This window comes from Sapajus apella, unplaced genomic scaffold (assembly GCF_009761245.1).
Source record: "Sapajus apella isolate SASKATOON/1434 unplaced genomic scaffold, GSC_monkey_1.0 scaffold33, whole genome shotgun sequence".
Lineage (NCBI taxonomy): Eukaryota > Metazoa > Chordata > Mammalia > Primates > Cebidae > Sapajus > Sapajus apella.
Window position 1 is genome coordinate 7,258,098 of NW_022436973.1, and position 24,454 is coordinate 7,282,551.

General features: G+C 47.0%; 1 long non-coding RNA gene and 1 other non-coding gene across 2 annotated transcripts in view; one reads left to right on the plus strand and one right to left on the minus strand.

The window, feature by feature from the left end:
• Positions 1–24,454, minus strand: part of LOC116562748 — a 36,819-nt gene that overhangs the window by 10,418 nt on the left and 1,947 nt on the right. The window contains exon 3 of the long non-coding RNA XR_004274088.1: positions 2,186–2,322. This is a non-coding gene — a long non-coding RNA (uncharacterized LOC116562748). The remainder of the gene's footprint in view (positions 1–2,185; positions 2,323–24,454) is intronic.
• On the plus strand, positions 466–588 carry LOC116563048. Its single transcript, XR_004274189.1, has one exon. It is a non-coding gene; the product is annotated as a U4atac minor spliceosomal RNA (small nuclear RNA).

A 24,454-nucleotide genomic window follows, 5' to 3' on the forward strand; every position in this document is an offset into this window, starting at 1 on the left:
AAAAAAAAAAAAAAAGAATAGTTACAATGGGCCGGGCTCGGTGGCTCACACCTGTAATCCCAGTACTTTGGGAGGCCAAGGTGGGCAGATCATGAGGGCAAGAGACCAAGACCATCCTAGCCAACATGGTGAAACTCCATCTCTATTAAAAATACAAAAATTAGGCCGGGCGCGGTGGCTCACGCCTGTAATCCCAGCACTTTGGGAGGTCAAGGCAGTTGGATCACAAGGTCAGGAGATCAAGACCATCCTGACCAATATGGTAAAACCCTGTCTCTACTAAAATACAAAAAAATTATCTGGGTATGGTGGCGCACGCCTGTAGTCCCAGCTAATTGGGAGGCTGAGGCAAGAGAATTGTTTGAATCCGGGAGACAGAGGTTGCAGTGAGCCAAGATCGCACCACTGCACTCCAGCTCTGGCGACAGAGCAAGACTCCATCTCAAAAAAAAAAAAAAAAAATTAACCATCCTTTTCTTGGGGTTGCGCTACTGTCCAATGAGCGCATAGTGAGAGCAGTGCTGCTTACGCCTAAACAACACACCCACATCAACTAGAGCTTTGCTTTACCTTGGTGCTTATAAAAAAAATTTTTTTTAATACAAAAATTAGCTGGGCATAGTGGCATGTGCCTGTAGTCCCAGCTATTTGGGAGGCTGAGGCAGGAGAATCCCTTATATCCAGGAGGTAGAGGTTGCAGTGAGCCAAGATCACACCACTGCACCCCAGCCTGGCGACTAAGTGAGACTCCATCTCAAAACATATATATTAAAATAACAAATTTTATGTTATGTATATTTTATCCAATAAAAAAACTAAAGCTAAAGAAGTAGGAGCTCCTGCCAACTGGGTAATAAAAAATAAGCAGAAGCTGGGCACAGTGGCTCACACCTGTAATACCAGCACTTTGGGAGGTCAAGACAAGAGTATCATTTAAGCCCAGGAGTAGGAGACCTGCCTGGGCAGCATAGTGAGACACCACCCCACCTCTATAATTATAGAAATTTTTAAAAAGTTAAAAAATTAAGCAGAGTAAAAACAAAAACACAAACACAGTAACTAACAGTTGTATTCATTTCGTAGCTTATCTAAGAATAATTGGGAGCAAATTCCTTCAGATATTCCAGGACTGCTGGATTTATTTAGGATTCACCTATACTGTGTTGCTCATGATCTTCCCGCATATTCATGATCACTTTGAGTATAGTACACTAATTGTCTTCACCTTTAGCAGAGCAAAGAGCAAATGACAGGCAAATGTTCTTGGGGGGAAAAATGGAGGAACCAAAATACCCTTTTCTGAACAGGTACAGAACTCACATAGGATTTATGTAGCTAAGCATAGAAGGAAGAGCTCAGTTCTCTGCTTCTAGTTGAGAATAGAATCAGCAGATATTGTGACAGAAGAGAATTAGATTAGTTAAGAGAAAACCTTCCTGGGAGTCCTTTCACCACTGTAGATGAGAGGATTGGACTAGGAATATCTAACACCTCCCTACCTCTAACAGTACAGGACTCTATTTCTTTATTTTTTTTTTAAGACAGGGTTTCACCATGTTGATCAGACTGGTCTTGAACTCCCAACCTCAGGTGATCCACCCGCATTGGCCTCCAAAGTGCTTGGATTACAGACGTAAGCCACTACGCCCGGCCTTTTTTTTTTTTTTTTAATTTAATATATCACACTAGTCCATTAAGGACTCCATTCCTTAAAAAATGAATGTAAATTCACATTGTCGAGCGCCTGTGGCTTGTGTGGCACTGTGCCAAGTGCTTTTTTTAGCTTTAGCTTAATCTACTCTCATGAGTCCAGGAAATTAGTATTACAACCCCCATTTTATATACAAGGAAATAGGCTCAGGTAATTTACATAACTTATTCAAAATACCAGAGCTAGGAAGAAGCACAACTGAGGACCAAGACCAGGGATTCCTGATTCAAAGTCTTATGCTCCCTCTTACGCTATGCTACAGAGTCTTCCTTTGTGGAGATATTTGCGATGAGGAGAGAGTTGACTCTAGGCTATGGCCTGGGCCACCTCCTGCTCAAAAGCAGGATGCCTTGGAGCTGCTTCTCCCATCATTATATCAGAGCCAGGGAGAGGGTGCTGCTGATACTGCCACTCCCCAGAAATTGAGCTGGAAACTCTGCCCATCAGTCTTCAAAGCTCTTTGCAGGTGCTTACCTGTGCTTGTAAATCACAGGACCATTCATTTCCCAGGTGAAGAGGTTGCAGCCCTAACAGAAGAAAAGAGACTTGACCAGAAAAGGAGAGTGTCTCTTGACAGAGGTGTGACCTTTCATCTTTTTGAGTCCTCTGACCTAGAATGGGAAGAACAACAACAAAAAAAACAACAAAGTTTCAGTGGAAAACACATGGATGTGGGTGAAGGATCTTGAGCTTAGGTTTTGCCAGAGGACATGCCAGAACAATTTCCCATCAGTCCTGGTCTTCTGGCCTCTGGTCCATTCCATACAAACTCCACAACAAAGTATTTGAGGCCATGGTACACCTCTCTCTTTTTCTTTTCTTTTCTTTTTTTTTTTTTTACAGATATGTGCCATTGCAGTGAGCTGCAATCTCCGCTTCTCACGTTCAAGCAATTTTCCTGCCCCAGCCTCCCGAGTAGCTGGGACTACAGCTGTGCGCCACCACGACCATCTAATTTTTGTATTTTCAGCAGAGATGGGATTTCACCATGTTGGCCAGGGTGGTCTCAATCTCTTGGCCTAATGATCCGCCCACCTTGTCCTCCCAAAGTGCTGGGATTACAGGCATGAGCCACTGTGCCTGGCCTTAATATGATTATTCTTATATTCTCTGTGAGAATGTCTCAACTATTGTTTTCTCCAAATGCTAAAAAATAATTTTTTTTTTGAGATGGGAGTCTCACTCTGTTGCTGAGACTGGAGTGCAATGGCATGATCTCAGCTCACTGCAATCTCTGCCTCCTGGGTTCTAGAGATTCTCCTGCCTCAGCCTCCCTAGTAGCAGGGATTACAGATGTGTGTCACCAGACCTGGCTCATTTTTGTAATTTTAGTAGAGACAGGGTTTCGCCGTATTGGTCAGGCTGGTCTTGAACTCCTGACCTCTGCTGATCCACCCGCCTTGGCCTCCCAAAGTGCTGGGATTACAGGCATAAACCACTGTACACGGACTAAATGCTCAATTTAACAAGCACTTACTTTCTGTCTTATGTGCAGATGTTGTGCTATATTCTAGGGATACAAGTTGGAGAAGACATAGTGCCTTGTTGAATGGCTGGATGAATAAAAATGCTCCTCTGGGCCGGGCGCGGTGGCTCAAGCCTGTAATCCCAGCACTTTGGGAGGCCGAGGCGGGTGGATCACGAGGTCAAGAGATCGAGACCATCCTGGTCAACATGGTGAAACCCCGTCTCTACTAAAAATACAAAAAATTAGCTGGGCATGGTGGTGCGTGCCTGTAATCCCAGCTACTCAGGAGGCTGAGGCAGGAGAATTGCCTGAACCCAGGAGGCGGAGGTTGTGGTGAGCCGAGATCACACCATTGCACTCCAGCCTGGGTAACGTGAGTGAAACTCCATCTCAAAAAAAAATGCTCCTCTAGATCTCACCCAGAAATTTGCCTGGTACCCACTCCAAAAAAAATAAAATAACTTATCACAGGGGATTTGAGCAGAAGAAAATAAGAAATATAAAGTTCAAAGTCATTAACCTGGCATTCAAGAACTTCCACAATCTGATTCTAATTTTGTCTACCTACCACACTCTTAGCTCTAGCCAAACTCAACTGTTTGTTGTCCTAGAAAACACTATGTCTTCACTTGCGTGTTTGTTTGCCCAGGCTCTGGTCTTCTCCCACGATTTCTCTTCCTGTTTTTCTCTCCCATTTTTACTATTTCATTCCACCCTTTCTTTTTCTTTCTTCTTTTTAATTTGATCCTCCCACCTCAGCCTCCCGAGTAGCTGGGACTATAGGAGTGCACCACCATGTCCCACTAATTTTTGTATTTTTTGTAGAGATGGGGTTTTGCCATGTTGCCCAGGCTGGTCTTGAACTCCTGGCCTCAAGTGATCCTCCCAAAGTGCTGAGATTACAGGAATAACCACTGCACTCAACCTCTTTCCTTCACTTTTACCTCCTCTCCTCCCCTTTTCCTTCCTTTTCTCCCTCCCAGAGGTTTCTTTCAATACTTCCCCCTAATTTGCCTCTCGTTTATTTCCTGACCTCCTTCCCTCTCCACAAGACTTGCCAGTGCCCTCCATGATTGTGCACAATCTCCTCCCTTTGAGGGCAAAAGATAGGTAAGATAAGACAATTGTAAGTAAAACAGCTTTTAGATCTCATCACAAGAAGCCCTCAGAGTGGGTAGAAAAAAGAGGGGGAAAAACGGAAGGGGAAGAGATCTTAGTGGCAGAGAAGCTGCCTGAGGACTGCGCGTGAATCTATGGAAGGCATCCTGCCGGTTATTTACCTCCAACCCACCCCCAGCTTTCCTTTCCTCCTTCTGATCAAAGAATTAGGAAAAATTAGAACTGCAAAAATCCTTAACATTTTTTTACTCCACCTCCAAGATTTTGCCACTGGGAACTGAGGCATAGAAAAGGGAAGCAACTAGCTGATGTCACCCAGTAAGGCTGGAGCTCAGCAGAAACTGGAATCCCAGGCTTCCCGCCCCCCAGACCAGTAGGTGTCCTTCCACCTATACCACAATCTTTTTTTTGAGACAGAGTCTCACTCTTGCTGCCCAGGCTGGAGGAATGGAATGAAATGGTGCCATCTCGGCTCACTGCAACCTCTGCCTCCCAGGTTCAAGCGATTCTCCTGCCTTAGCCTCCCAAGTAGCTGGGATTACAGGCATTCGCCACCACACCAGGCTAATTTTGTATTTTTAGTAGAGATGGGGTTTCTCCATGTTGGTCAGGCTGATCTCCAACTCCCAACCTCAAGTGATCCACCCACCTTGGCCTCCCAAAGTGCTGGGATTACAGGCATAAGCCACCGCGCCCGGCCTATACCACACTCTTAAACCTCTTTCCTCTTGTCACTATTCCTCTCCCTTTACTGAACTCCTACTCCACCAGGTTTGGGATTATGTCTAAGGATTCCCAATCTCCTCCTAGTGAGTATAGGGGCTAGTGAAGTAGGGACAAACCACATTAGTTCTGGCCTAAATCTTAGGGGCATAATGGGTGGTGGCACGGGATGGTAAAATGTCAGTCTTGCCTGTAAGGGCCAGTCTCCTCTTTGGAAAGCCCCATTATAAGCAGTCTGTATTGAGTTAGGGGATGCTGTGTTTCAGCTGGCCATCCTGCCAGGACCCCTCCTCACCCTTCCAGCGTAGCTAGCTGCCTAGAGACCCTATCGTACCCCACCAGCCGCAGACTTAAAGCAGAGGCCACCCAGGCACAGGATGGTCTGTGGCTGCCGGAGGTTGCTGGAGGCAGGGGGGAGGAAAGGGTTTCCAGCAGCTCTGCTTTCAGTCTGCTCTTCCACTCCACAAAGGGCCACTGTCTGAGCACAGAGGGACCCTGGAGGGAGGCCTCCCAAGGTGCTCGGCAACAGGGCCGGGTTTCATCACACTGGGCCTCCAGGCCAAGTAAACATCAGAGTAGAAACAGGCCCAGCAGTTTCTGCAGACCAGCTCCTGGCTCCAGGCAGGCTCAGCGGCATCCTCACCCAGGGCTTTCCTGAGACAATAAGGAGGGCTAAGGTCATTGGCCCAATTTCATAGCTGCAGAAAAAAATAATAAAGAATGGGCTTTATCCAAGTTCATTTCCCATTGCTCAAGGAGCAGACAAACATCCTATATCCCTCTTAAGGGGCAGGAGTTTTTTACAATAACTTTTTTTTTTTTTTTTTTTTTTTTTTTGAGATGGAGTCTGGCTCTGTCGCCCAGCCTGGAGTGCAGTGGCATGATCTCAGTTTACTGCAATCTCTGCCTCCCGAGTTCAAACAATTCTCCTGCCTCAGCCTCCCAAGTAGCTGGGACTATAGACGCACATCACCACACTCAGCTAATTTTTGTATTTTTTTTTAGTAGAGATGGGTTTTTGCCATGTTGGCCAACCTGATGTCAAACTCCTGACCTCAAGTGATCTGCCGGCCTTGGCCTCCAAAAGTGCTGGGATTACGAGTGGAGCCACTGCACCCAGCCACAAGAACTTTTTAAATTAGTTCAGAGTGAGAGAGGCCTGTGAACTGAAGTAATTAAGGAAGACTTCCTGGAGGAAGTATGATTTACGCTTAGCTTCCATGTTTGGGTAGAATCTCCACAATAAATGGACAGGAAAGAGAAAGGCATTTCAAGCAGACAGCATAGCACTGACAAGGTATAGCCTCTGGAAAGCAGGAGTATTTGGGGTCAATAAAGAGCTCTAGCTAAGGTAGAGGATTCACATTGAAAAGGGTAGCAAATAAGGCTGGAAAATTTGGTTGAGAGTTAAACCACAGCTAGTCTTTTGTTTTGTTTTGTTTTGTTTTTTTGAGGCAGAGTCTCACTCTTCACCCAGGCTAGAGGGTAGTGGCACCATATGGGCTCACTGCAACCTTTGCCTCCCGAGTTCAAGTGATTTTCATGCCTCAGCCTTCCAAGTAACTGGGATTATAGATGTGCACCACCACATGGGGCTAATTTTTGTATTTTTAGTAGAGATGGGTTTTACCATGTTGGCCAGGCTGGTCTCAAATGCCTGACCTCAAGTGATCTGCCCACCTCGGCCTCACAAAGTGTTAGGATTACAGGCGTGAGCCACTGTGCCTGGCCTAGACCACAGCTAGTCTTAATAGCCAGGTTGAGGAGTCACACGCAGAGCAGCGATGGGATGAAAGCAGAATTTTAGAAAACAGGATGGTGTGAAAAAGGCCCTAGACTGAACCCTCTGGATAACCTTGGCCTGGTTATGGCAACTTTTGGGGACTTAGTTTCTTCATCGTTAAAATCAAACAGTTGCAGTAGAAAATCTAAAGCCCCTTTACATTTCTAAAATGCAAAGATTCTCCGATGGGGAAACATGGACCATACAGAATGAAGAAGGGAGACCAAGAGGCTGGGAGGACAGTCTGGAGGCTATGGCCAACCTCTAGATATCTCCGGGCTGCATTTCTGCAGTGAATTGCCTGCCCAAAACTGCAAAAAGGCTATTACCACCACCGCCACCACTGTTAGGCACTGTGCTAAGTACTGCCCCTTTTTAAAAAAATTTCATTTTGTGAATAGAAAATGCATGCACACACTGCAAAATCTAAAAGTAATAAGAAGATGTAGATATAGTAAAAATGTTTCCTTCTTCCCCTATTTCCGGCGACCCATTTCTTCTTCCACTGTTAACAGCTGAGTAACCTTTCAGATGTACCTGAGCCTATACCTGTATAAAGATTTTATGAAATTTTTTTCTTTCTTTTTTTTTTTTTACAGAAATGAGTGCATTGGCTAGGCGTGGTGGCTCACGCCTGTAATCCTGGCACTTTGGGAGGCAGACCACCTGAGGTCAGGCGTTCGAGACCCAGTCTGACCAATGTGGCAAAACCCTATCTCTACTAAAAATACAAAAATTAGCTGGGTGTGGTGGTGTGTGCCTATAATCCCAGCTACTCAAGAGGCTGAGACAGGAGAACTGCTTGAACCCAGGAGGTAGAGGTTGCAGTGAGCTGAGACTGAGCCATTGCTCTCCAGCCTGGGTAACAGAATGAAACCCTGTCTCTACTAAAAATACAAAAATTAGACAGGTGTCATGATGCATGCCTGTAATCCCAGCTACTTGGGAGGCTGAGGCAGGAGAATTGCCTGAGCCCGGGAGGAAGAGGTTGTGGTGAGCCGAGATCACGCCACTGCACTCCATCCCGGGTGATAGAGTAAGACTCTATCTCAAAAATAAATAATAGCATGTTTCTTTTCTATTATAAACACATTCATGAATATACTTTACATTTGTCATTCAGCATATGCAGAAATATGTCCATGGGTCTGGGCGTGGTGGGTGGCTCACGCCTGCAATCTCAGCACTTTGGGAGGCCGAGGTGGGCGGATCACCTGAGGTCAGGTGAGATCAGGGGTTCAAGACCAGCCTGGCCAACGTGGTGAAACCTCTGTCTCTACTAAAAATACAAAATTAGCTGGGCGTGGTGGTGGGCACCTGCAATTCCAGCTACTAGGGAGGCTGAGGCAGGAGAATCACTTGAACCCAGGAGGCAGAGGTTGTGGTGAGCCGAGACCATGCCATTGCACTCCAGCCTGGGCGAAAAGAGTGAAACTCTGTCTCAACAACAACAACAAAAAGAAATGTGTCCACACGATATGTTCCCAGAATTGGAATTGTGCGTTTTTTTGTTTTTGTTTTTTTTGTTTTTTTGTTTTTTTGAGATAGAGTCTGGCTCTATCGCCCAGACTGGAGTGCAGTGGTGCCATTTCAGCTCACTGCAACCTCCGCCTCCCAGGTTCAAGCAGTTCTCCTGCCTCGGCCTCCCACGTAGCTGGGACTACAGGTGCCTACCACCACACTCAGCTAATTTTTGTATTTGTAGTAGAGATGGGGTTTCACCATGTTGACCAGTGTGGTCTTGAACTCCTGACCTCAGATGATCCACATGCTCAGCCTCCCAAAATGCTGGGATTACAGGCATGAGCCACCGTGCCCAGCCACGCTGACCTTTTTATATATTTTAATATGTACAACAATAATGTAAGGTAATCATAATTATACTAAGTATACAAATGAGAAAAGGCACAAAAAGGTTCAATAACTTAGTCAAAGTCACACAGCCCTTATGTAGCAGCACTGAGAATCTGATATAGACAGTGTGACACTAGAGCCAACACAATCATTCCACCAGTGGTTCTCAGACTTTAGCACACACCAGCATGAACTGGAGGCTTGTTAAAACAAAGAGCACTGTGCCCTACACTAAAAGAGTTTCTGATTCAGTCCATCTGTGGTGGGGCCCAAATTTGTTTTTGGTTTTTTTTTTGAGATGGAGTTTCACTCTTGTTGCCCAGGCTGGAGTGCAATGGTGCAATCTCGGCTCACTGCAACCTCTGCCTCCTGGGTTCCAGTGATTCTCCTGTCTCAGGCTCCTGAGTAGCAGGGATTACAGACGCCCGCCACCATGCCCAGATAATTTTTGTATTTTTAGTAGAGATGGGGTTTTACCATGTTGGCCAGGCTGGTCTTGAACTCCTGATCTCAGGTGATCTGCCTACCTTGGCCTCCCAAAGTGTGGGATTACAGGCGTGAGCCACTGTGCCCAGCTGAACTTGTATTTTAATAAATTCCCAGGTGGTCCAGATGCTGCTTGTCTAAGGACCACACTTTGAGAACCACTGTATTCTACTAGCTCTCCCACTTTAGCTGTGCAAATAGCTCAGAAAGAAAGAAGTTGGTACCCAGCATGTGGCTTTGACAAGACTAGAGTTGAGAGACACTGGAGAGTGTCTGGAGCCTATAAGGCTATCCTCCATGAGGACAGAGTGAGAGTCTGGCAGAGGCACATGGTACTCAATAAATACTTAATAAATGAATAAATAAAGGAGGTACAAATGCTCCATGCAACTTGTTGCTGCCTCTTTTTCCCATCACCACAGGAGTCCCCTGCCCCTGGGAAGCCCCACTGCCCATACTGGCTGAGATCCAAAACCATGCTATGAAAGCCCTTGGGAGTAAAGCTGTTCATTTCCTCCCATGGCCTATAACGAAATCAATGAGGCAGCCAGGACCCTGTTATTAATGGAGAGACAAGATCTTAGCATGCTAGGGCTAGTTCGAGACAAGCTAGTCTGATGCTCTCATTTTATTATTATTAATAGCAATAACTCATAGCACACCTATGCAATTGACATGCTTGCTTTAAAAAAAAAATCCCTCTGACCAGTATTTCCTTCCCCCTTATTCTGGTACAGTACATTTCTTTCCAGGAGGGAAGCCATAGCATGTGGTTGGTGTGGCTGGCGCGCGTGCGCGCGCACACACACACACACACACACACACACACACACAGGCTGGGAGAGATTTAAATTCAGGAAGAGGCTGGACGTGGTGGCTCATGCCTGTAACCCCAGCACTTTGGGAGACCAAGGTGGGCAGATCACTTGAGGTTAGGAGTTTAAAACCAGCCTGGGCAATATGGCGAAACCCTGTCTCTACAAACCCCCAGCTAAAATACAAAAATTAGCTGGGAATGGTGGCACCCACGTGTAATCCCAGCTATTTGGGAAACTGAGGCATGAGAATCGCTTGAACCCGGGAGGCGGAGGTTGCAGTGAGCCGAAATCGGCCCACTGCACTCCAGGCTGGATGACAGAGCAATATTCTGTCTCAAAAAAAGAAAAAAATTATTATTTCAGGAAGAGATCTGAGGTCTGCGGGATGACCCTTCTGCTGAGCAGCAAAGCACTGACAGAGATTTCCCCAAAACCCGCAAAAAAAAGTTTTCAAGGTCAGGAATTGTGTCCTGAGGACCCCACACACCAACCCAACTCCTCAAGATGCTGCATCCCTTACAGAATCAGATTCCTAAACTCAGACTCCTTGAGGTCCCGCAGCCTGTTCCCAGCCCCGGCTCTTCCTCCAGCTGTTCCTCATCTGGCCCCAAGTCCCATCCCTGCTGCCTGCCTGTACCTCAGCTTCTGTCCTGGGCTCCCTTCCCTGTAGGAACCCAGGCAGCTGGAGAGGAGGCGGCTATCCCTCAGCCAGGCTTGGTCCCAGATGCACTTTAGGGGGGCAACCTGACACCCACCTGCAGAGGGACAGATGTGGCCAGTGGTGGCCACCAGCAGACATGTGCCTCAGACACAGATGCCGCCGGTCAAGCCAAGCCAGCCAGGGGCGCCCAGGAAGGGACAGCCAAGCGACTGTCATTCTGCACACTCTGTCCGTGTGGGGCAGCTGCACCCAGCTGCCGCCACAGTCAGCGACTAACAGGGCAGCTCCGAGGGACAGGGCCTCGACAGGGGTCAGCAAGTCTCTGGAAGCCGGCAGCGCCACTTGGACCAGAAGTCACCAGAGTCAGTCCGTGGGTGTCAGCCGGCTCAGCAGATGGGGTAAAGCAGTTGGGCGCGGTAGCTCACGCCTTTAATATCAGCACTTTGGGAGGCTGAGGCGGGTAGATCACCTGAGGTTGGGAGTTTGAGACCAGCCTAAGCAACATGGAGAAACCCCGTCTCTACTAAAAATACAAAAATTAGCTGGGCATGCATGCCTGTAATCCCAGCTATTCAGGAGGCTGCAACAGGAGAATCGCTTGAACCTGGGAGGCAGAGGTTGCAGTGGGCCAAGATCACACCTTTGCACTCCAGCCTGGACAACAAGAGCGAAACTCCGTCTCAAAAAAAAATTATATATATATATGTGGGGTCAAGCAGCTAATCGGACACAGGAACCTTGTGCTCAGTCAGACACAGACAGTGGCGGCCTGTCACACAGCTCGCTAAGCACAGATGGAGGCTGGTCAGGCAGAGGCAGTCAGGCCGCCCGGGTCAGACGCAGCCCGTCAGGCCCAGACGCCGGCGGCCGAGCCAGAGCAGCCAGCCAGCCAGTCAACCAGTCAGCCAGCCAGCCAGCTGCGGTCAGAGCCAGCAGTCTTGGTCTGTCAGGCACCCATGAAATCTGCGTTCAGTCAGACGGAACCAGACACACTCATATTATTATCAGGCGGTAGCGACGCCTGTGGTCAGTCAGGCACAGGGGCAGGCTCAGAGGCAGCCCATCGGGCACAGACAGAACTAGTCGAGTTGCCGCTGTCGAGGGGGACCAGGGCCTCTCTCACAGCAGGGCGTTGCTGGAGGCGGAGCTTTGTCCCGGGCTGAGGCTCGTTCCGGGGCGGGGCTTCGTTATGGGTGGAGCGTTGGCTGGAGGCGGGGCCTCGTCCCGGGCTGAGGCTCGTTCCGGGGCGGGGCCCTGTCTCCCCTCCCTGCAGCCTCCGGGCGTTGCCATGGCAGCCGCAGCCCGATGCTAGACTGCCAGCGGGTCCAAGAACTCGAGGCCCTTCCAACGCCGGGAGCGCTGGGAGACCCTGGCGCCCCAGCGCCTACCTAGTGGGACCGACTCTACCTAGTGGCCAGAGGGTTCGGCGGACCGCCCCCCGCACAGCAGCAGAGTCCCAGCTGCGGGGTCGTCACTTTCTCATCCCCTTGCTCAGGCGGGCATGATTGGGGGGCTGGGAAGGACTCACGTAAGGCGACGCAGCAAGAAGTGACAGAGACTCAGGCCCTCCGGAGCTCCAGCTGCTCACCTGACCCTGCACCGCCCGCCCCAGGAGGAATCAAACCTCTGTAGGCAGAGAGGTGAGGCGTATCCCCCAGAGCAGCCCTGCGGTGATGTGATTAGAGGACTCTGGCACAACAATGTCAAGGCGACCACTCACCTTGTGCCCAGCCCTGTAATGAAAGGTTTATATACAATATTTCACCCGAGCCTCATAATTTTGCTTTGGGGTTCTATAATGATTCCCCCCACCTTTTTTTTTTTTTTTCTTTTAGAATTTGGAGGTGGAGTTTTGCTCTTGTTGCCCAGGATGGAGTGCAATGACGTGATCTCGGCTCACTGCAACCTCCGCCTCCTGGGTTTAAGCGATTCTCCTGCCTCAGCCTCTCCAGTAGCCGAGATTACAAGCATGCGCCACCATGCCCGGCATATTTTTTGTATTTTAATAGAGACGGGGGTTTCTCCATGTTGGTCAGGCTGGTCTCGAACTCCCGACCTCAGGTGATCCGCCCTCCTCGGCCTCCTAATGTGCTGGGATTACAGGCATGAGTCACCTTGTCCAACCAATGAATCTTTTTTAACAGATGAGGAAACCAATCACAAAGGGTTTGGTGTTTTGCCCAGGGTCAGGGGCAGTGAGGTGAGGGAGCAGGATTGAAACCTAGGCAGTTCAACTCCTGACATGCTGGACCTTCAACCCACCCTCTGTTGTCTCCTTGTGACCTCTGGAGGGCTCAGCATGAGTCCTCTTCAGCAGACCTTCAGGACTTCCAGCCCTATGCTGGGTCCTGAGGTGCGACAGTCCTGTAGGAGTTTCTGCCTGAAAGAGTCAGAATAAGGGGCTATCAGAACCAAGAACCTAGTGAAACCAGAGGACAAACTATGAGTTTGCCTTGCAGCATTTAGAAGAAGGGGAAGCCTGTGAGACCAGAGAAGCCAGGGCCAAGAAGCAACTGGAAAACTGGGTGGGCTATCACTGGGGAGCCCTAGGAGTATTACAGCTTCAAGTCAAAGGCCTATGATCAAGTTCTAGCAGTGTGAACCAGAGTTAGGAAGTCATAAACTCCAAATGCCTACCGAGGCCAGAAATGAAAATTATGAAAAAAAAAAAAATCAGGCAGGGTGCAATGGCTCACGCCTGTAATCCCAACACTCTGGGGGGCTGAGGTGGGTGGATCATTTGAGGTCAGGAGTTCGAGACCAGCCTGGCCAACATGGTGAAACCCTGTCTCTACTAAAAATACAAAAACTAGCTGGGTATGCTGGTAGGTACTTGTAATCCCAGCTAGTCAGGAGGCTGGGGCAGGAGAATCACCTTGAGCCTGGGAGTGAGTTGAAATCGCACCACTGCACTGAAGCCTGGGCGCAGGAGTGAAACCCCCTCTCAAAAAAAAAAAAAAATCAAATGCCAGATCAGCAAACCTGTCCCATCTATGGGGGGCATCTGCCTCTGTTTCTGCTGACTGTGCTCTCAGACACCCACTGCCTCTACTCTTAGGCAAAGTTGGCTAAGTCAGTTGACATCAAGTCTCAGTTTCTTCATCTGTATAATGAGAAGGAAACGTTTGGCTTTATCTCACACATTTTTTGGGGACCAAACATTGTATGTAGAAAACATTTTGTGAAGTGTAACAAACTATAAACTGGAGGGGGAGGAAAATGTGACTGATCATTTATTGTGCATCTGTTTCACAGTCTGCAGGAGTTCTGACAGCATGACTCAGAGTCAGGGCTAGTGTCCTCTGGTACAGATGAAGAGATAGGCTTCAATGAATATGTTGACTTAACCAAAGTCACAAGCTTACCAGAGTTAGAATGTAGAACTCTCTGACCTCTAAGACCAGTCTCATACCATTTGGCAAAGTGTGGCTTGGGTCCCACCAATAAAGGGCAGGTAAGCCTTAGTCCCGGAAGGTTCTTGACTTGAAAGAATTCAAGGGTAAGTCAGTAGTTAGACAGCATATTGAAGTGACAGCATTCAGCAGCAGCAGACGTACTGCTCCTTGTGGAGTAGGGCTACCCAAAAGCAATGCACCCAGCGTAGCAGCTCAAAGGCAGTTCTGCAGTCATATTTATACCTACTTTTATTTATATGCAAATTTGGAGGCAGATTATGCAGGTATTTCTAGGAAAAAGGTGGTAACTTCTTGGTCTTGGATCATTACCATGGAAAGGGCAGTAACTCTGAGTGTTGCCATAGCAAAGGTAAACTGACATGACACACTGGCGGATGTGTCTTAAGGAAAACTTCTTCTACCCCATCCCTGCTTTAGCTAGTCCTCAATTTGGTCCAGTATCTGAACCTCACCTCCAGACTTGAGTCCTGCCTCCTACCTCACTACTGGTCATACTAAGATGATTAAGTAGTGAGGTAGGAGGTAGAAACCAGATGAATATTTTTAAAAAATAATTTATGTTATAGTTTTTATTTTCTTTTTCTTCTTTTTTTTTTTTTTGAGACAGAGTTTTGCTTTTATTGCCCAGGGTGGAGTGCAGTGGCACAATCTCAGCTCACTGCAACCTCTGCCTCCAGGACTCAAGCGATTCTCCTGCCTTAGCCTCCTAAGTAGCTGGGACTACAGGCACATGCCACGATGCCCAGCCGATTTTTCTGTATTTTTAGTAGAGATGGGGTTTCATCATGTTAGCCAGGATGGTCTTGATCTCCTGACCACATAATCTGCCTGCCTCAGTCTCCCAAAGTGCTGGGATTACAGGCGTGATCCACCACGCCTGGCCTATTTTCAATTATAGAGGCAGCTTACTCATACTACAGAAAGTCCTACATTTCACACAGGCAGGGTAGACTGGATAATGGCCACCCAAATATATCAAGTCCTAATCTCTAGAACCTGTAAATGTTACTTCAGAAAATAATTTTTGCAGATGTGATTAAGAATGTTGAGATGAGGATATCATTGAGGATTAGCCAAGTGGGCCGTAAATACTATCACACATATCCTTATAAGAGAGAGGGAAAGGAAGATTAGGCTGACACACACAAAAGCAGCAGCAATGTGACTATGAAGGCAGAGATGTGGCCACAAGCCAAGGATTGTTGGCAGCCACCAGAAGTTGGAAGAGGCAGGCGGATTCTTCCCCAGAGCATCTGGAGGGAATACAGCCCTGCCAACACAGAGGCTTCAGCCCAGTGAAACTCATGTTGAATTTACGGCCTCTAGAACTCTAAGAGAATAAATTTCTGTTGTTTTAAGCTACCAGGCTTGTAGTAATTTGCTGTGGTACCCATAGGAAACAAATAAACGGATCTACATGACTTCAAAATTCATGCCTCATTTTTTCTCTTTTTATTTATTTTAAGACAGAATCTTACTCTGTTACCCAGGCTAGAGTGCAGTAGCGCAGTCTCAGCTCACTACAACCTCTGCCTCCTGGGTTCAGGCGATTCTTGTGCCTCAGCCTATCAAGTAGCTGGGATTACAGGCACATGCCAGTATGCCTGGCTAATTTTTGTATTTTTAGTAGAAACAGGGTTTAACCGTGTTGGCCAGGCTGTTCTCAAACTCCCGACCTCAGGTGATTCACCCACCGCAGCTTCCCAAAGTACTGGGATTACAGACGTGTGCCATGACGCCCAGGCTTCTGTCTTTTTAAAATAAACTTATTATTTTAAAATAATTTTACATTTACAGAAAATAAATGTAAGTCTTTGATTTCGAGTACAGAAATTTCCCATTGTGTTAGGGCTCACCAGAGAAACAGAACCAATAGGGGTGTGTGTGTGTGTGTGTGTGTGTGCATGCATAAAAGAGATATAGAAGATTGGCTTACCTAATTATGAAGGCTGGCAAGCCTGAATCCCACCATGTGGTCCTGCAGGCTGATGACCCAGGAGAGCCAATGGTGCAGTTAGAAGGCAGCCTGCTGGAGAATTCCATCTTGCTCAGGGAGGCCAATCATTCTGTTTTATTCAGGCCTTCAACTGATCAAATGGCCTACCCACATCACGGAGGTGGCTTTACGGAAAGTTTAACCATTTAAATGCTAATCTCATCCAAAACTACCCTCCGTGTTGACATATGAACTTGACCATCCTACTCAAAAGCACAGAGAGTTCCTGTATATCCCTAACCTTCCTTCCCCTATTATTAACACCTTACATTACTATGGCACTTGTCACAACTAAGAAATCAACACTGCTACATTCCTATGAACTAAATTCCACCTGTTTTCTGCTCCAGAGTCCCTTCCAGGACACTACGCTACATTTAGTCATCACGTCCCATTAGTTTCCTCTGGCCTGTAGCAATTACTTAGGCGTTTCTTGTTTTTTTGTTTTGTTTTGAGATGCAGTCTTGCTGTCACCAGACTGGAGTGCAGTGCCGAAATCTCTGCTCACTGCAACCTCCACCTCCCAGGTTCAAGCAATTCTACTGCCTCAGCCTCCTGAGTAGCTGAGACTACAGGCATGCACCACCACACCAGGCTAATTTTTGTATTTTAAGTAGAGATGGGGTTTCACGATGTTGGCCAGGATGGTCTGGATCTTTTGACCTCGTGATCTGCCTGCCTCGGCCTCCCAAACTGCTGGGATTATAGGCATAAGCCACCTAACCCGGCCTGTTTCTTGGTTTTTAAGACCTTGACAGCTTTAAGGAGTATTAGATGGGTATTTTATTTTTTTGAGACCTTATTCCTCTGTCACCTAGGCTGGAGTGCAGTGATTCAATCTCAACTCACTGCAACCTCCACCTCCCGGGTTCAAGCAATTCTCCTGCCTTAGCCTCCTGAGTCCCTCCTGAGGGACTACAGGTGCCTGCCACCACACCTGGATAATTTTTGTATTTTTAGTAGAGATGGAGGTTTCACTATGTTGGCCAGACTGGTCTCGAACTGCTGACCTCGTGGTCTGCCCACTTTGGCCTCCCAAAGTGCTGGGATTACAGGCATGAGCCATTTTGCCCATCCTGGACAGGTATTTTATAGAGTGCCCCTCAATTTGGGTTCATCTGATGTTTTTCTCATGGTTGGACTGGGGTTATGAGCTTGGGGAAAAGATATCAGAGAGGTAAAGTGCTCATGAAATCATATCAGGGTACATGTTATCGACATGACTTGATTACCTGGCCAAGGTAGTGTCTGTCCAGTCTCTCCCCTATGAAGTTGCTTGTTTTTCCTCCCTTTCCACTCTTGGGAAGCAAGTCACTAAGCGCAGCCCACACTCAATGGGAGAGTTAAGCTCCACATCCTGAAGGGGATTTATCTACCTACATTATCTAGAATTCTTTTTTTTTTTTGAGATAGAGTCTGGTTCTATTGCCCAGGCTGGAGTGCAGTGGCATGATCTTGGCTCACTGCAACCTCCAACTTCCAGGTTCAAGTGATTCTCCTGCCTCAGCCTCCTGAGTAACTGGGATTACAGGTGCCTGCTACCATACCTGGCTAATTTTTGTATTTTTAGTACAGATGGGGTTTTACCATGTTGGTCAGGCTGGTCTCAAACTCCTGACCTTGTGATCTGCCTGCCTTGGCCTCCCAAAGTGCTGGGATTACAGGCATGAGCCACCGCGCCCGACCTTAGATTTCTTCTCTAAGGATCATTTGTCTCTTCTCCCCCATTTATTTATTTAATCATTTATAACAGTATGGACTTATGGATATTTGGTTTATACTTTGAGCTTTATCCCCATACTATGTTACTTATTTTGTTGCACAAATTATTCCAGTTTTGGCCACTGGAAGCTCTTTAGGCTGTCATCTGTGTCCCTTTGACACTAATTGCTTTGCCAAGTGTGGTTTGGGTTCCACTGATTGCACTGAGATGATTTCAAGTGCAACCCAAAAGAACATTTTTTAAAAAGAGTTATATATTTACTTTAACATATGTTAGGAAAACATACAACTAACATGTCAACTTGATTTCACAAATACTGATGAGGACAAGGTTAATGTAGCTACAGTTGTGCTAAATTAGTTAATTCATGGAGAGATATTAAGTAGATACTGGCACCGGTGTGCTATGGTCTGAATATTTGTGACCCCTTACCTCCAAATTCCTATGTTGAAATCCTAACCCACACAGTGATGGTATTAAGAGGTGGGGCCCTTGGGAGGTGATGAGATGGTGGGGGAAGAGCCTTCATGAATTGGATCAATGTTATAAAAGAGGCTGGGCTGGGCGAGGTGGCTCACACCTGTAATCCCAGCACTGTGGGAGGCCAAGGCAGGCAGATCACTTGAGGTCAGGAGTTCGGGACCAGCCTGGCCAATATGGTGAAACCCCGTCTCTACTAAAAATACAAAAATTAGCCGAGCGTGGTGGCAAGTGCCCGTAATCCCAGCTACTCTGGAGGCTGAGGCAAGAGAATCACTTAAACCCGGGAGGCAGAGGTTGCACTGAGCTGACATCGCACCACTGCACTCCAGCCTGGGTGACAGAGCAAGACTCTGTCTCAAAGCAAAAAAAAAAAAGAGGCCCCTTTTACCATGTGAGGCACAGCAAGAAGACACCATCTATGAACCAAAAATTGGGCCTTCACCAGACACAGAATCTTCCAGTTACTTGATCTTAGACTTCCCAGCCTCCATAATATAAGAAATAAATTTCTGTTGTTTATAAGCCACTCAGTTTATGGTATTTTGTTATAGCCTGTCTATATGGACTGAGACACTGTGGTAGCTATAGATGTGGAGGAAGCTGTTAAACTGATTTAGAAACAATTCAAGTTTGAGAAACTCTGTAGTAGGGCAAAACTGAGTCCAAGTTCAAGCAATGATAATAATGATGACCCTAAGCAGACTGTATGGGACACTCCCCAATATCACCTGTTTCCCAGAGCCCTGATGACAATCAGATCTGCTTCAGTGCAGACAAGTGCTGATATCAATAATGGTGGGACTGTATGCCGAGGCCCTGGGAGGGTACAGATGTTGCTCTGTCTTTGTTTCCCACGCCAGCTGTGCTGTGGCTTGCAGCTCAGCACCCTTCCTGCTAATGAGCCTGGAGCCTTTGGCCTAATGAACACCATGCTGTGTCATAGGCCGGACGTGTGATGTTTCCTAAGGAGGAGTGTTAGGAAGCCTTGTTTTTCTTTTTGTCTGGGTTTGTGTTTTTTTTTTTTTTTTTTTTTTTTCTACTTTTGTTACCCTGTTTCATTCTTAATCTAAGACAGACAGAATACATGGTGGATTCAGCAATCAGACTGGGTGCACCCCTGGTTCAAGCTCTCGTCTAGGGTGTCTGGGCTCACACCCCAATCCTTGCTGAGGATGCTTAGAATTGGACTTTCTTCTCTTTTTCTTTTTCTTTTTTAACATTATTTTAATATTTATTTATTTATTATTTGAGACGGATTTCACTCTGTCACCCAGGCTGGAGTGCAGTGGTGCAATTTCAGCTCACTGCGACCTACGCCTCTCAGGTTCAAGTAATTCTCCTGCCTCAGCCTCCCAAGTAGCTGGGATTACAGACACCACCACCCCAGCTAATTTTATATTTTTAATAGAGACGGGGTTTCTCCATGTTGGTCAGGATGGTCTCAAACTCCCGACCTTAGGTGATCCATCTGCCTCAGCCTCCCAAAGTGCTTGGATTACAGGCGTGAGTCACTGAGCCTGGCTTAATTTTTGTATTTTTAGTAGAGACAGGGTTTCACCATGTTGGCCAGGCTGGTCTTGAACTCCTGACCTCAGGTGATCCACCTGCCTTGGTCTCCCAAAATGCTGGGATTACAGGCGTGAGGCACTGCGCCCAGCCATTTTTATTATTACTGTTTATTTTAATTTTTTTTTAATTTCTTTTGAGACAGAGTCTCCCTCTGTTGCCCAGGCTGGAGTGCAGTGGCATGATCTTGGCTCTCTGCAAACTCCACTTCCCAGGTTCACGCGATTTTCCTGCCTCAGCCTCCCGAATAGCTGTGACTACAGGCACACACCATCACACTGGCTTATTTTTGTTTTTGCTTTTGTTTTTGAGACAGAGTCTCGCTCAGGGCCCAGGCTGGAGTACAGTGGTGTAATCTTGGCTCATTGCAACCTCCGCTTCCCAGGTTCAAGCGATTCTCCTTCCTCAGCCTCACGAATAGCTGGGATTACAGGCACCCACCACTATGCCTGGCTAATTTTTGTATTTTTAGTAGAGACAGGGTTTCACCATGTTGGCTGAAACCAACAGTACAAGACTGTTGGTTGTACTGTTGACCCTAGGTGATCTGCCTGCCTCGACCTCTCAAAATGCTGGGATTACAGGGGTAAGCCACTGCGCCTGGCTTCATTTTTGTATTTTTAGTATAGATGAGGTTTCACCATGTTTTTCAGGCTGGTCTTGAACTCCTGGCCTCAAGCAACCTGCCTGCCCCAGCCTCCCAAAGTGCTGGGATTACAGGTATGAGCCACTGCACCTGGTCATTTAACTTTTTCGACTCTGCCCAAGCCTGAGTCCTGACCCAGGCCCTGAATCTGCCTCCTGATTGAGCAGTGACACACCAGAATCTGTGGTCTAATCCGAAAGAAAGCCCTTGAGCAAAGAAATTCCTTAGTTTCCCTGCTTCTAGTCTGAGCTGTTGGTGGTTTCAGGCTCATATCAGTGCTCAGACCTCTAAATCCTCTACAGTGCCTTCCCAGGGAGTTTGGGAGTCAGATGACTTGGATTAAAATCCTAGTTTTTTTCCGAGAATTAGACAAGTTAAATACCTTCTCCTTTGTAAAAGGAGGAGAGTAGTAGTACCTATTTCACAGGATTCTTGTGTAGGTTAAATGAGACAATGTATGTACAGTGCTTAGCACAGTGCCTGGCCCATAGTATGTGCTCAATTAATTCATTAATGTCTTTCAAATTATTAATGCCTACTGATAGCAGGCACTGTTTTGAGTGCCAGGGACATAGGGGAAACCAGAACAGAAAATAAACTAATGAATAGGCAGGGCATGGTGGCTCATGCTTGGAATCCCAGCACTTTGGGAGGCTGAGGCAAGAGGATTGCTTAGAGCCAGGTGTTTGAGATCAGCCTGGGCAACAAAGTGAGACTCTGTCTCTACAAAACAAACAAACTTTTTAAAAAATTAGTCAGGCACAGTGATACACTCCTGTAGTCCCAGCTACTCCAGAGGCTGAGGGAGGATCACTTGAGCCCAGGAATTCAAGGCTGTAGTGAGTTACTACCGTACCACTGCACTCCAGCCTGGGCGAGAGAGTAAAATTATGTCTCAAAATTAATTAAATTAAAAATAGATAAAGCAGGCCAAACATGGTGGCTCACACTTGTAATCACCACACTTTGGGGGGCCCAAGGCAGGAGGATCACTTGAGGTCAGGGGTTCAAGACCAGCCCGGCCAACATGGCAAAATCTTATCTCTACTAAAAATACAAAAAGTAGCCAGGCATGGTGGTGCATGCCTGTAATCCCAGCTACTAGGGAGGCTGAGGCAGGAGAATTGCTTGAACCTGGGAGGCAGAGCTTGCAGTGAGCTGAGATTATGCCACTGCACTCCAGTCTAGGTGACAGAGTGGGACTCCATGTCAAAATAAATAAAGCGAAGCATAGAAAGCCAACTCCTCAGTACAGTGCCTTGCATATAAGAAATAAGCAGAAATGTTCATTACTATTTATAAACTAATGAGATTTTTGATGAATGAAGGAAGGAAATAAATAGGACAATGTGATGTTAAGTGGAAGAGATCTCCTGGAGAAAGGGAGATCAGGAAAGGCTGTCTAAAGAAATAGATTGGAGCTAAGACCTATAAGATGAGAAGAAACTTAGCTTTGCCAAGAGCCAGTGAAGCCCCTTCCAGGTAGATGGCAAGTGGAAAGGCCCTGAGGCAGAGAAGAGCTCAGAGAGTGGAAGGAACAGCAAGGAGACTAGTGTGGCTGGGATGTAATGAGAGGGAGAGAGTGGCTCAAGATGGGGCATGGGCCTAGCGCAGTGGCTCATGTCTATAATCCCAGCACTTTGGTGTGGTTCAAGATGGCCAGGGGAGATCTATGTTAATTCTAGCTAAGTAATTATAAGCTTGCTTGGCTCAGAGTACACTGAAGTTTATACACCAAACTAAACTATATTATTGGTGCTGTTAATTAAAAATCAAGCAGCAACGGGAGGTCTAAGGTAAACAGCATCAGAGAGCGCAGTAACACTGGGGAGCACCTCGGGGTGGTTGCAGAGTAGGCAATACTGCTCTGGATCAATGAGATTATGCACATAATAAAAGTGTTTGGAGCCCAGAGCTCAGGGCCAACATGGTCCTCAAGCTTGCATTAGTCCCCTGGATCCATGCTGTAACTTCTACTCTTGTGTCTCTGTCTTTATTTCCTTTTCTCAATCCCTTGTCACCACCGGGACTAAGGGTACCCACATACAGGGTTGGGGTTGGTACCCGACACTTTGGGAGGCCAAGGCAGGCAGATCACCTGAGGTCAGGAGTTCGAGACCAGCCTGGCCAACATGGCAAAACCCCGTCTCTACTAAAAATACAAAAATTAGCCGGGTATGGTGGCGGGTGCCTGTAATCCCAGCTACTCAGGAAGCTGAGGCAGGAGAATGGCTTGAACCCAGGAGGCAGAGGTTGCAGTGAGCTGAGATCATGCCATTGCACTGCAGCCTGGGGGACAAGAGCGAGACTTCGTCAAATAAATAAATAAATAAATAAATAAATAAACAAACAAATAAGGGGCATGAAGCTGGGGGCAGTGGCTCATGCCTGAAGTCCTAGCACTTTGGGAGGCCAGGGCAAGCCGAGGCGTGCCAGGGCAGGTGGGGGCAGAGGATGGCTTGAACCCAGTTCAAGACCAGCCTGAGCAACACTGCAAAACCCCATCTCTATAAAAATACAAAACTTAGCTGGGCATGGTGGCGTGTGTCTGCAGTCCCAACTACTTGGGAGGCTGAGGCAGGAGGATCACCTGAGCCCAGGGAGGTAGAGGCTGTTGTGAGCCACGATCACGCCACTGTGCTGCAGCCAGGATGACTCTGCAGTGAGACCCTGTCTCAAACAAAAACAAAAACAAAAAAACAAAGACGAGGCACAAGGGACACAAAGGGCAGGTCATGGAGGGTAGTAGTCATGGAAAGGAGTTTGATTTTCTTCTAAGTGTGATGAAAAGCCATAGGAGGCTTAAACAGGAGAGTTACAAGATCTGACTTTTGATTAAAAGTTCATTCTGGCTTCTGTAGGGAAAATGGATTAGAAAGGGGGAGCAGTAGAAACCAGAACAACAACAATTAAGGAGCTATGAGAGTCATCCAAATGAAAGACGTTGCTAGTTTGGACTTGGATACAGATCAGCGCTGTCAACAGGACTTCCTGGGATGGTGGGAATGTTCTCCACCTGTGCTCATATGGTGGCCACTGGCTCCTAGCTCCCTGTGGCTCTTGAGCACTTGGAATGAGGGCAGTGTGGCTGAAGAATTGAATGTTTAATTTTACATCATTCTAATGAATTACAATTTAAATAGCCACATATAGATAGTGGCTACTGTAATGTGGGGTACAGGGAATTGGCTGTATTTGAAATATATTTAGGAGGCCGATAAGAATTGGGATGGTTGGGGTGTGGGGAATGAGAGAATGGAGAATCAAGGAAGATCAAGGATTACTTGGTGTATTAGTCCATTTTCACGCCGCTGATAAAGACATACCCAAGACTGGGAAGAAAAAGAGGTTTAATAGCACTTACAGTTCCACATGGCTGGGGAGGCCTCAGAATCATGGCAGGAGGCAAAAGGCATTTCTTATATGGCAGCAGCAAGATAGAATGAGGAGGATGGTAAAGTGGAAACCCCTGATAAAACCATCAGCTCTCGTTAGACTTATTCACTACCATGAGAACAGTATGGGGGAACCGCCAGCATGATTCAAAGTATCTCCAACCAGGTCCCTCCCACAACATGTCAGAATTATGGGAGTGCAATTCAAGATGAGATTTGGGTGGGGACACAGAGCCAAACCATATCACTTGGGAAACTGGTGGAGGATACTGCCATTTACCAATGGGGAAAAGCAGGCTCTGGGGCGATATCAAGAGTTTTGTTTTGCACAAAAGGAGTTTCAGATACTGTTGGAACATTCAAGTAGAGCTATCAAATAGAAAGCAGGATGTATACGTTTGTCATCATCCTCATCTTTAGGTTCCAGGAATACCTACGTTTGGCTGCTTAGGCGATGGGAAGCCCAGAAAGACCAGGAGCCTCTCCTACCCCTTAACTTGGCTAATGTGTCAACCACCCACCTACCCACTCGCCCTAGTGTCTGAAACATGTATGACGCATGGCTCCTCCTTCTCCTCCTCCCTTTTCTCTCAGGTATTAAGCCCC